General features: G+C 37.9%; 1 protein-coding gene across 17 annotated transcripts in view; it reads right to left on the bottom strand.

The window, feature by feature from the left end:
* The window catches only part of ERC1 (ELKS/RAB6-interacting/CAST family member 1), a 291,778-nt gene that overhangs the window by 210,871 nt on the left and 68,565 nt on the right, over positions 1-12,342 (bottom strand). The window lies entirely within an intron of this gene.

Raw genomic sequence — 12,342 nt, 5'->3', positions numbered from 1 at the left:
TGACCATCCACTTCCTCAAAATAAACTGTTGAAAAGGTAGTTGAATATACTAAAATAAACCTATCATTTGCCTGGTAATCTAAATAGTTGCTACTAATTTACCTACTGTTGGATTAATCTAAACTGTCAGTATATTCTCACAGAAGGCAAAAATGTCAATTATTTAACTAGGTGTGTACTGAAAACAATAATGCTGTGGTTTCAACAAGCTATAGAGTGCAGCTGTGCTGTTAAAAACTTTTTACCCCATAGCAGCAACATTTAATGATGTATGATGAAAATCTTTCTCCACTGGAGCTAGAACGTAGCCTAAAGCACAAAACTGAATATCATCTTGTTCTAGAAGATCGGAGTGTGCAAACAGGAGGTTAGAAACGTCCACGTGATGTTTCCATTTATGTGAATTTACAGAACTAGCATGTTTCAAAGAGCTCTCAATGGAATAAAATGGAAAATGCTAGAAAGCTAAAACAGCTTGTTCTCTCATATAAAATAGGTATGTATTTCAAACAAGTGCAAATACAGGAGAAATAATAAGTACTACTTTATTATTTTTGTCAAAATATTATCCTTATATCAACACTAATATTAAATGCAGGCACATGAATACATTTAGAATGTATTATATGACATAAGAGTACTTTGGTGCCTATAGCATAACTGGTATCAGATAATCTAACTACTTGTTTACATGCACATTGGTTAGCCATGCACTCCCATAAGACCCCTGAAAGATCCCAAAAAGCCATCCACAAACTTGTGTTTTCAACAGAGATAGGAAAGGGAGAGATAACATCCTTTATGGTAGTCATGTGGTAGTCAATTATTTGAATGAGAAAGGTAGAGTAGCACAGCAATTTCAAAACGCTGAAAATATTACTTAACTATGTTAAAAGACACATATTCTTACACAACTACTGAAACGAGCCAGGTAGAAACGTGTAGCCATGTGACAAGGGCCACAGGAAGAATTTTCCATCACTTTGGCACAAGGAGACTTACTGAAGCTTAAGCTTGTGAATGGCAATAACAAAATCCAGCAGCAATTTTGTTTGTAAATACTGTATTTATGGATTTACTGAGAAAATGTCCTTTAGATGAATGCTTGCAATTTAGAGTGATACTCTCTGATAAAAGGATCTTGGACAAATAAACCAGACACAACCCTCCATATATATATATGTATTTCTCCCACACTAAACAGATGACTTGAGAACCTCTGGTCATGTATAACTGACACCATACAGAACAGAGCAGAGCAATTGTTAATCTTCTGTTTATGTGTACTTGCATTCACCTAACAGATATATGAAAATATAACCAGCCTAGCCAGACTTTCACTTTGGCCAATGACTTCAAGATCTGTTCGATCTGCCTGCACTGCACGTGCCTAAAGAAAGGGCAGCGTGCATTCTTCTCTTCCATTCTTTCCAACTGGTGACTGAAGCACTGCAATTTCTCATTGTTAGTATTGCAGACAGTTGGTCTCTTAACAGCCTTTCACAGCAGCCTTCTGGTATAGAGGGTCAGGGGCATGCTTCTTTATGCCTGCAAACAGATACAGCTTCTGTCTCTTCAACAGGCTGTGAACCAAGTGAGGTGGTCACTTCTCTACATTAAAGATGCTGATGTTAAATCTTGGGGAGGGCTTGGGGGAACACACTACACTCAGATGCTCTTTTTAGGGAGTTGATAATAGGGCCTTCAAAATATTGCAGAGATCCTCTCCTTAACAAAATTGTAGGATTTCTAGAAGCAAACAGCAGCCCTCCCAAACAACTGAACTCTTTTTTTACCCTGTTTCCTATGCCCACTCTCACTAAGAATAAGAAGCTGTAAGGACACAGTATTTCATTGTTAGAAAGCTGGACCAACATCCTCATGTCACCATGTCCAGCCTCAGCATTTCACTGAAACACATCAATGAAAGTACTTTTCCAGTCTCTCTCCACTACTCTCTATTCAAGTACGTAATGAGATTCATTTGGGTATGCTACTATGTGGTGGTAAAAAAGAAGCTCCTTATCAGCTTGAATTTGCTTTACAAACAACATTTCAACTACGCATAGGAAGTCTACCATACACATTCCCCACGTGAAACTCGGAGCTATATCTTATCGCTTTCAATCAAAAACCATCATACCATACATCACACAAATAAAAATATATATATATATATGCCAAAAATCTGTCTTGAACAATATACTTTTTAGCTGCGCATTTATCTACTAAATGGTTTCCAGATGTGCAGTCACCTGAGAATAAACAAGGAACTACTACTATGGGAATGCAATAGGTGGAAGACCCAGCACCTGAACAGCATGTTTCTAAAGGCATGCTGACACAAGACTGTCTCCTTTTCACATTGCACGGCATTTTCCCAAATAGAAAACTCTTCTTCTAAGCTTTTTCTTTAGAAAAGCCTGTATCTCCACTGCCTGAAGTGATCCTTTGCACTTCAACAAAGGAAATGTCCTACTTCTATCATCTTTAATAACCCCACTGTGATTTGGGTGAATTATAACCTGCTGAAAAACAACACCTCTCACCTCTCAACTGCACAATAAAGACTTGATTTTGGAAGCATGCCTATGATTCTGAAAGGTCTGAAAACAGGGCTGTAGTCACACTGAACCTCCCTAGAACACAAATTTAGGCGCGGCTGCCGGAGGAACATTGTGCAGTGGGAACATCTTGCCACCAGTTATTATGACTATGTTGCCAAGAAAACTGAAGAATACTATTTTTCTAATTTATTCCATGTTTTGTGCTTAATATCACATTATTATAAGATAATGGAGTAAGTTATTGTATATAAACAAACAAACAAAAGATTTATTTGGAGTGATACTTTACTACTCTTTTGGCACTAGTGCTACCTGCACAGGTGTGTGCCAACTTCATGTGTCTACATCTTATGAAGAATGTTGCTACAATGAGGAGAGTTCAAAGAATGACTGCAGGAACACAATCTGCCTTTAGAAAAAAATAAAAACAAAACTAATTGTGATGCAACTTGATAACCAACTTTAAAATGCCTACAGAGGCAACAAAAATTCAAAATGGATAATTCTGGCCAAACCATGAGATTCAACAGCTAGAAACTGAAGGCTAGAAATAGAAAGTTTAAACAGTGTGACTGTCATAACCAGACCTAAGTTTAGCACTTCACCAGTATCAATTTTTAATTAAGAATAGCTATTTTCCTTTAAAAACAATCTACTTCAAACAAGACAGAAATTAAAGGTATGCACCTTTTTACCTTGCATTTGCCAAGTAGGTCTGCAATGTAGCATTCTATCTCTGTGAGAAACAATACCATAACTTTCTATCCAGCATAATTACATATAACTGCACATCAACTGTACTAAGAACATTAAGTATGTAAAACATATTTGTGATAAAGCAACTTCTATGCATCTCAAATATTAAAAAAACGACAAATTATCTTTTGTTTTTTTATTCTTTCCTGACCAAAAAGTGCAAAAATAATTGGAAATCAGATGTCATAGTTAAGATTTGAGGGAGTCCTCAATACTGAGTAGTATCAGCACCACGCCTAAAAACTATTAGTACATACACATGCATAATAATAAAGGGAGGAATTTCATCACAACCTTTTCTTCCTTAATTACCTGACTATATTGTTTGTGGCTACTCCCTCAGTTAGCTCTGCATCTGATTTTGCAATGGATTTGGAAGAAGCACAAAGGTGCACGTGCACTTAAAACGAATTTTAAGAGAGTAGGCTTTATGCTTAAAAACACAACTTATCTTTCAATAGCATCGCAAGCTAAGCACTTTCCAAATTCAGAAGAGAAAATGTCTTCTATTTCCTGCAGAATCTACTTAATCAGACAGCATGCATCTTATGGATAATGAAGGAGAAACATTTTTGAAGTAGACTCTCTTCCATACATAAATTTCTTCTTAAAAAAATGACATAAACAATGAGATTGCAGTTAAAAACCTAGCTGATAACTCAGGAAACAGCTTTTACTTTTCAATCTAAACTGGTCTATTCATGACTTTCTATTAATTTAGTATTATTTTCTCTGCAGGATCTTTGCATTATTCAGTGGATGAGCTACTTGTTCTTTTTCTTCAACATGTAGTCCAGGCCTAACTGAGAACATTGTACTTAAAGCTTTGTTTCCCAGGTAGCTTTCCTGTCAACCTTTCATTTCTAAGTCTTTGAAAGAATTCAGCAACCTAGTTCCCATTAATTACAATGAAATGCAAATGTTATAATAAAACAAAGATAATTTTTCATGAACATAGTTCAGTATTAGCATAAAGAAGAATTGCTGAAATAAGAAGTTATTTAATGTTACAAATGGATCTATAATTCTGTACAAAGGCAAACTGTACCTGACTAACTTGATTTTCCTCCACAACAAGATGGCTCACTGCGTGGGCAAACAGTGAGTGGTAGGTGTTGTGTATCTTGACTTTACTGAGGTCTTTGACATAGCCTCTGAAAATCCTTGTAACCAAATCAGTAATAGATTCGATACGTGGTTCATAAGGTAGATGGAAACGTGTCTGGACTGTCAGACTCAGAGCGTAGTGATCAGCAATATCAAGTCCAATGGGTAGCTGCTTACTCCCAGTAACCTTCAGAGGCCAATACTGTGGCTGATACCGCCCAATGCCTCTATTAACAATCCAGGTTATGGAACAGATTGCTCTTTCAGAAGGTTTGTAGATTATGTGACATTTGCAGAAGACATGAATTGGTTGTCAATTGTGTGTCCTTGCTGACAGCAATTGCTGTATTACCAAGAATATACACACCAGGAGAAGGCAAGGAATTATTTCACTAAACGGCTCTTGTGAGATCTCTCCTGGAGTACTGTACCCAATTTTGGTTTCCCCACTGCAAGGAAGACATTGAAAAGCTGAGGAGAGTCCAACAGACAGTCACCAAGATGGACAGTGTCTAGAACATATGATGTCAGAGGATAGGATGAGAGTGCTGGGTTTGTTCAGCTGCAGAGAAAAAGGCTTGGGGGGAATTTTAGTGCTGTCTAAAGCTATTTAATCGGACACTGCAAAGAAGATGAAGAAAAACTCTTTACAGAAGTGAGCAGCAGAAGTACGAAAGCCAACAGCAAGGGATGCAGCAGAATGAATTCTGACTTATAAAATAGAAAAAAAATAACCTAGAAGAGCAATCACAAACTGGAAGACAAGCCCAGAGAGGCTGTGGAATCCCCATTAGTGTAGAGGCCAAAATTGAACAGGAGGTTGCATGAAGTGACTTCTCAAGGACTCTTTCAACCTGCTTGACTCTGTAATTCTGCAGAGTACAAATATTTCTACTAATTGGGTCCAGACAGTGATTGGAAGTATCAAAATTGTTTACTTTCAGGATTTTTATGAGTATTTTTCAGAAACTCATCAAAAACTATAACATTAACCCTTACTTCAGCAACACATAAAATTGAACTAAAAAAATACAGAATGTGTAATAAGAATCATCTATAACACATCTGATTACTGTCCAAGCCCTCTTACTAAAAATACAGTTGTAGAAATTTAGAACCAATCATCACGGTAGCTCCTTCATAAATTGCTTCTCCATTTCCAATTTGTCTCACTTCCTGTATTTGTGAATGTAATCAATGTAATTCCCCAAGGAATAAATTGATCGTATTAATAATGAGCATAAATGCGAAAGATGTGCTGGAAATTCCACACAAATGAATAACAGATGGTGTCAGTTGCTTTGAAGATCAGTTACTCCTAGTTATTCATCTCCATGCTTTGCAATTCTATGACAGTTCAACCAGTGATTTCCAAATCCAACCAAGAACTCAAATACTAGGGCACACAAGATCTCTTTACAAAGGCATCACATGAACTCAAAACTAAACCACGCAACCTAGTTCATCTCTATGATCAGATCAGAAGGAATTAAAAGCAAAATCCCATAAAACTCCAGCATTAGATTAAAAATGAGGGAGACCAATTCAAACTAACCTGTTAGTTTTAAGTAGGAAGTCATTATGCTGAAATCTGACAAGAGAAGTGTGAATTCCAAAAGCTAAGGGAAAGTTGATTAAAAATTAAAATCCTATTTGTTCAGAATTTTATTTACTTATGTGCTAAGAATTCTTAATTCCTTCCATTTTTTCTTTTATTTTAGGAGCAACAAGCATATATTTTCTACTTATTTCTTAAATTAGCTTCCAAATTGTTAATGGCATTTTCAAATTCTACTTTTATACTTTCTGATGCTACAGTGATTCAAGTTTTCAGAAATGAAGTTCCACAAATATCACCTCTACTGAAGAAGGGTACAGGATAACATTAATGCTGGCAAAGAAAATGTACTTGAAGATGTAATTGGTAAACAAAGTTATGTAAGATATATCAACAACCAAAATCTTCAAATAGAACAAAATATCAAAAGACATTAAACCTTAATTATTTAAACTTACCAGCCAAGTTTCTGTCATCATAATAGTTTTAGATGGCTTTTAAAATCTCACTTTGAGGGGACAGAAGTACTAAAGTGAACTTAGTTACAAATTTTGCCTCCTGTAAGTACCAAAAAAACACACTTATTTGAAGCTGAATCTTTGTGGATTGTTTCACATCGATGAGATCATAACTATTACACAAAGAAAAAAAGCCAACCAGACACTCTCACAGATGACTGTAGCTCTGCTTTTTGCTATTCACTTAAATCCTACCCACAATTAAATAATTACATCAACTCCGCAAGTATCAGTAATTTGCCATATGATAATCAGAAAGCAGTTAGGATTCGTCTGTAGTCCGTAAAGACATAAAACAAATATGGAATTTTTCACCCGAATTTTGTTTTGCTGAAAATCAGTTCTGAGAAGAACTGTCACGCCATCAACCTCTGCATCGAGGAAGGATGAAAATAACAACTTTAAACATTTTAAACTGTCATTCTTTTATAAAGCTCACATAAGACTTTTCAAACTATATAGAGAATTAAAAAGAACCAAATGTATAAATTGCGCTTTATACATTTTGCTCTCAAGTTACAATAGCCCAAATTTTCAATTTTTGTTCTGAAGAGTCTAAATATGTTTGAAAGGTATTTCTAGAGAAATCAAGTTATTCTAATCTACACCTGAACTATTCAAATTACCTTGATTTAAATTATTTCTCCCTGCTAACATCTTCTAAAAGGCTAAAAGAACGATGCAGCAGCTGAACAAAGCAGGAATTTTACTTGACTCATTCGAAAGATGTCCCACACTACAATGGTATGAGAGTTCCAGTTACTGAACCAGCCTATATGCTATTGCAAACCACTCTCGAAAAGTGTGTCTTATTTATCTTGCAAAATCTTGGAACAGGACAAAAGTGTTCTTTGAGATCACTCTAATCGCTCTAATTAAAATTTCTAAATCCTTCTCCAAGTCTGGAGCAGAAAAGGGTAAGAATTGTAAGACATGCATGGAAAAAGAACTTTGCAAAACTTGTCACAGTTAATTAAAATCTGCTGAGATAAGGCAAACAACCTTTCTTTTCATGGAGCATTATAAAATTGCAACATCACTCTTCAGCAGTACTCCAATGACATGTTTAGATGGCACAATTTACCCTTTTCATATAGCTCCATGCTGCTCCTGTTTTGCTGTCTCAGTATCAGATAGGATAATATAAAGCTAAGTCAACTACATCTATATTATAGCCTTGTGCCTCTGCTTTCTGAAGCAGTGGAGATGCCAAAATGGGTACTCACAGAAATTTTGTGTTTGTTCCTATAATAAAGTAAGCACTGTTTGATTCAAAATAGCCACAAATAAGGATCAGTCCTTGTAATAAGGCCATGCTAGATAACTGTCATACACTTCACAAACAGGACTTTGTTTGCTTGCCATTTCAACACACAGTAAAGACGAAAACAAATAATAGCTTTTTCTGCCATAACCTCTTTCCTTAAGCTCATTTAAAATGAGCGTCCCTACGAACAATCCATTTCTGTGATTACTTTACATACAAAACCACCCTTTATCTGTTAAGCACTATATTCCTTAATTCAGTTTGGCACTTGGTTGTATTAGAAAAGCAGGCCTGGAATAACAGTTCAGACTTCTTTCCTACCTCTTCTAATTTTTTGTCTGTCAAGTGAAACAGCTGTTTCCTTCTGTATGATGAAGTATGTTGTCACTCTCATCCCTATGCTGGCATCTCGAAGAATGCCACCCTACCTCACCTCCAGCATCCACTTGGCCTCAAAATTTGAGCCAACCACTCCCTTCCCCTAGGAGAATACCAATTCGATCCCCATTTAACTTCAGGGGGCCTGTTGGACAGCAAATCAAGCTGACCCAGTAGGGCACGCATATCCTTCATTGTAAGTATGTGCTACAATGTGCTAGAAGAGGAAGAGAAACTAGCACTGTACATGACTTCTGCATCTTCTCAGGATAAGCCAAAGGTCAGGGGGATGTTCTATCAGGACTCTGAATGCATGTTACAAAAAACATTATAGGATTAAAGGCTTCAAAGGAGTTACAGGTAGATACCAACAAGAACACTGGCCAATGAAAACAGAGTACATTTGGGACCTTTCTTTCATACATCCTCCTCAGTTCTCAGAAGAGGAGACATCATCTGAAGGTATCCCTATCTGGGCATAAGGAATACAGTGACGTGTCAGTATATTCTGGAGATTCCAGTTAATATATGCTATTGCAAAGATATATTTGGTGTGTAGTGTATATATGCCCAGTAACAATCCAGAGACGAACAGTTATCAGATTAACCACTGTTGTATGATCGGTGCTGTTATCCCCAGTGAAGAAGAAAGAAAATGGGACAACATTGCTGAAGTTTACTGTATCTGACAATAATATACACTGAGCAGCTTATTTTTGTTCCCCCTGGGTAGAACAAATACAGATGGTTCTGTTTTTATCCTTCCTTCTAGGCAGATGGGAAATTTGGCCTATTTTTTTCTCCTCTCCAAAAACTCTCAAGAAGTTACCTCTTTACTGACTGTGACATTATCAGTGCATAATCTCAGGTCTTTGTTCAGATACGTATATTCCTAAAGACAGAAGGTAAAGGAGAATTCAAAAGAGAAAGGATTATCAAGTTGGTGTGATGATGTTGGACTGTCCTTACGAAGTAACTTGACCACAATACTCTATAACACCAGGCGTGGATACAATCACAGCTATGCCGATGTTTTGTGTATCTATTACTGTGCATAGTGGAGAAAAATCTATTTCCACCCAGTTCATCTAGTATTTTGGAAGGAGTGGGGAGGATGTCAAAAAGAGCACAGCAAGCCTTGTTATCTTTAGAGCTATGTGCTGTCACTGCCACCACTGATAATTCTACAGCAGGTGAGTTCGGAACAATGAAATGGAAGTTAATGTCACTCAGGAGTTATTCTGGAAATTTTAAGTCTAGCTGCTGGATTTCATCAAGTATTTCTTGCTGGTATGATAATAATCTCGTTTCTGAAAGTTTGGTCTAGAATACCAACAGTAATATGAATAATTTTCAGTAAGACTTAAGAAGGGGTATTCAAAATAGCAGACTTCTTTTTATATTCTCTGAAGCTTAAGCTTGTTTTCTGCAGTGGAGAAATGTTAAATGCGATGCAATCACACTGTCATCTGCTGAAGTCACTGCATGCAGATCCATGTCTGTGCCCAGATATTCAATAAAACATATCATTTTTCATGTTTTGTGTTCATGAGAGACTGTCCTCTGTATCGGTGCATTGCCAAATACATCCTACATTATGCTGGATACTGGATCTTTCCTATGAAGCAGTACGGAAAGATTATTTGAATTGCCCACAATTCAGGAAAACATCCGGGGAAAATCCAGCGGGGTCAAATTGATAGACATACATCAATCACCCTATCCAGAGGAGAATCCATTTCATAACCTGAATGATAAACTGAGACAGTTCTCTGGGATATTATCAAGGATATGCAATATCTTCCATACGAGGCACACCTAAGAAGCAAATGACTTTTCAGCCTGCAAAAGGAGAGAACGTGGAAAGGATATGGCAGAAATCTAAAATCACAGTTGGTACAGCACTCCTAGTAGCGATCACCTGTTCACTGTGTTTTCTAGAGCAAGAATAACAGGTCATCAAATGAGATACTGGGAGACAGGTTCAAACCCAAAAGAAAAGAGGTACGTTCTTCCTGTTGCAGACAACAGGCTTGCAGAACCACTAACAAGATGATGCCACAGCTGCAAAAGTTTACGTGGGCTGGACAAGACACTAAGTACTTGCACGGCAGATCCATGGAAATTACTAAACTGACAAATCACAAGAAGATCAGGAAATCCCTGAGTTGTAAATAATCTGGAATGTAGGACAATATTACAGAGAAGCACCATGTATGCCCTGTTCTTATCCTTTCCTAGGTGCCTGTGTATGGCCACTATTTGAAACAGGATACTGAATTAAAGGGATCCCTGATAAGCTTATCTGTAGTTATAAATGTAGAGAGCTCAGACTTGTGATTCTGTTAAGAACTTACCTTCCTTTGGAAATCAGTGCAATTTTTAGTTCAATCATAGTAATAGAAGAAACCAATTAATTTATGATTACTTTTTAAGGTCAGACTGCTGGCCACTGCACCTGCACCATCTGAGATACCATCTGATGTCCTTCAGTCTCAACATCACCTTCTGCATTACAAGTAAGCTTCAAAGCTGTAAGATAAAGGAATATCTTTTCCTTCAGAATATAGATTTTCATTATTATTCCTAGAAAATACCTTTAACAAAAGTGTAATACACTTAGAAATAGTAACCATGGTTTCTGACTTCTCAGAACACACTTTGGCTAATATGGCCAAAACTGCTACTGAAGCTTCTCTCAGCTTTTCTGATGTGTTAGAATATGAAGTATACTCGCAGCTCATGCAAATCATTTTGCAATATTACTGCTTCCTCTAATAGCTATAAAAAAAAGTTTAGCATGTCTTCAGATACTGGGTATACCAGTTATAGAACAACAAATTAAATAGACAGTTTTCTTCAAGGCAGCTTAAAAAATTGCCTAGTTAGTATTTGGGGTATCCAAGGGCTAAACTAACCTAAAAATGTAGAAACACAGACAAACACATAATAGAAGATTAGGTAAGGAGGGTGATATGGACACACCTTAGAGGATTTGCACAGGGACCCTTTCGCACACAAGTGTGGTGCAGTGACAATGATATTTGAAAAGTAATGGCAGTCAGGTGAAGTCCCTGGTGACTGGAGAAAAGATAACATCACACCCATTTTTAAGAAGGGTAAAAAGAACGACCCAGGAACTACCAACCTGTCAGTCTCACATCTGTGCTGGAAAAGATCATGGAGCAGATCCTCCTGGAAGCTATGCTAAGGCACATAGAAGACAGGGAGGTGATACAGGAGAACCAGAGTGGCTTCACCAAGGGGAAATCCTGCTTGACCAACCTAGCGGCCTTCTATGATGATGTCACTACAACAACGGACAAGGGAAGAGTCACTGATGTCATCTATCTGGACTACAGTAAGGCCTTTAACATGGTACCCCAAACATTCTTCCCTCCAAATTGGAAAGATATGAATTTGATGGGTGCACTGTTAGATGAATGAGGAATTGGCTGCAGGACTGAACCAAGAGAGCAGTGGTCAAAGGCTCAATGTCTGGATGGAGATCAGTAACAAACGGTGTCTCCCCAGAGGTCAGTGCTGGGACCGATACTCTTTAATATCTTCATTAGTGACATTGACAGTGAGATTGAGCACAGCCTCAGCAAGTTTGCAGATGACACCAAGCTGTGTGGTATAGAAGACACACCAGAGGGAAGGGATGCCATCCAGTGGGCCCTAGACAGGCCTGAGCAGTGGGCCCAGGAGTAGCTCGTGAGGTTGAACAAAGTCAACTGCAAGGTCTAGCACCTTGGTCGTGGCAATTCCCATTACCAATACAAGCTGGGGAATATAAGGATGGAGCACAGTCCTGCCAAAAAGGACCTGGTAGTACTGGCGGTTGGGAAGCTGTACATGAGCCAGCAATGTGTCCTTGCAGCCCAGAAAGCCAACCGTATCCTGGGCTGCATCCAAAGACACATGGCCAGTAGGATGAGGGAGGTGATCCTCTGCTGTGCACTAGTGAAGCCTCATCTGGAGCACTGCATCTGGATGTAGAATCCTCAGTACAGGAAAGACATGGACCTATTACAGCATGTTCAGGATGAAACACCTTCCCCTATGAGGAAAGACTAAGAGAGCTGGGGCTGTTCATCCTAGAGAAGAGAAGGCAGTGCCCTTTCAAGTATCTAAAGGGAAACTACAAGAAAGAAGGGAACAAACTCCTCAGCAAGGTCGGTGATGACA

This window comes from Gallus gallus, chromosome 1, assembly GCF_016699485.2.
Source record: "Gallus gallus isolate bGalGal1 chromosome 1, bGalGal1.mat.broiler.GRCg7b, whole genome shotgun sequence".
Taxonomy (NCBI): Eukaryota; Metazoa; Chordata; class Aves; order Galliformes; family Phasianidae; genus Gallus; species Gallus gallus.
Note: the sequence above shows the minus strand (reverse complement) of the source record. Positions and strands in the feature narration are given on the sequence as shown.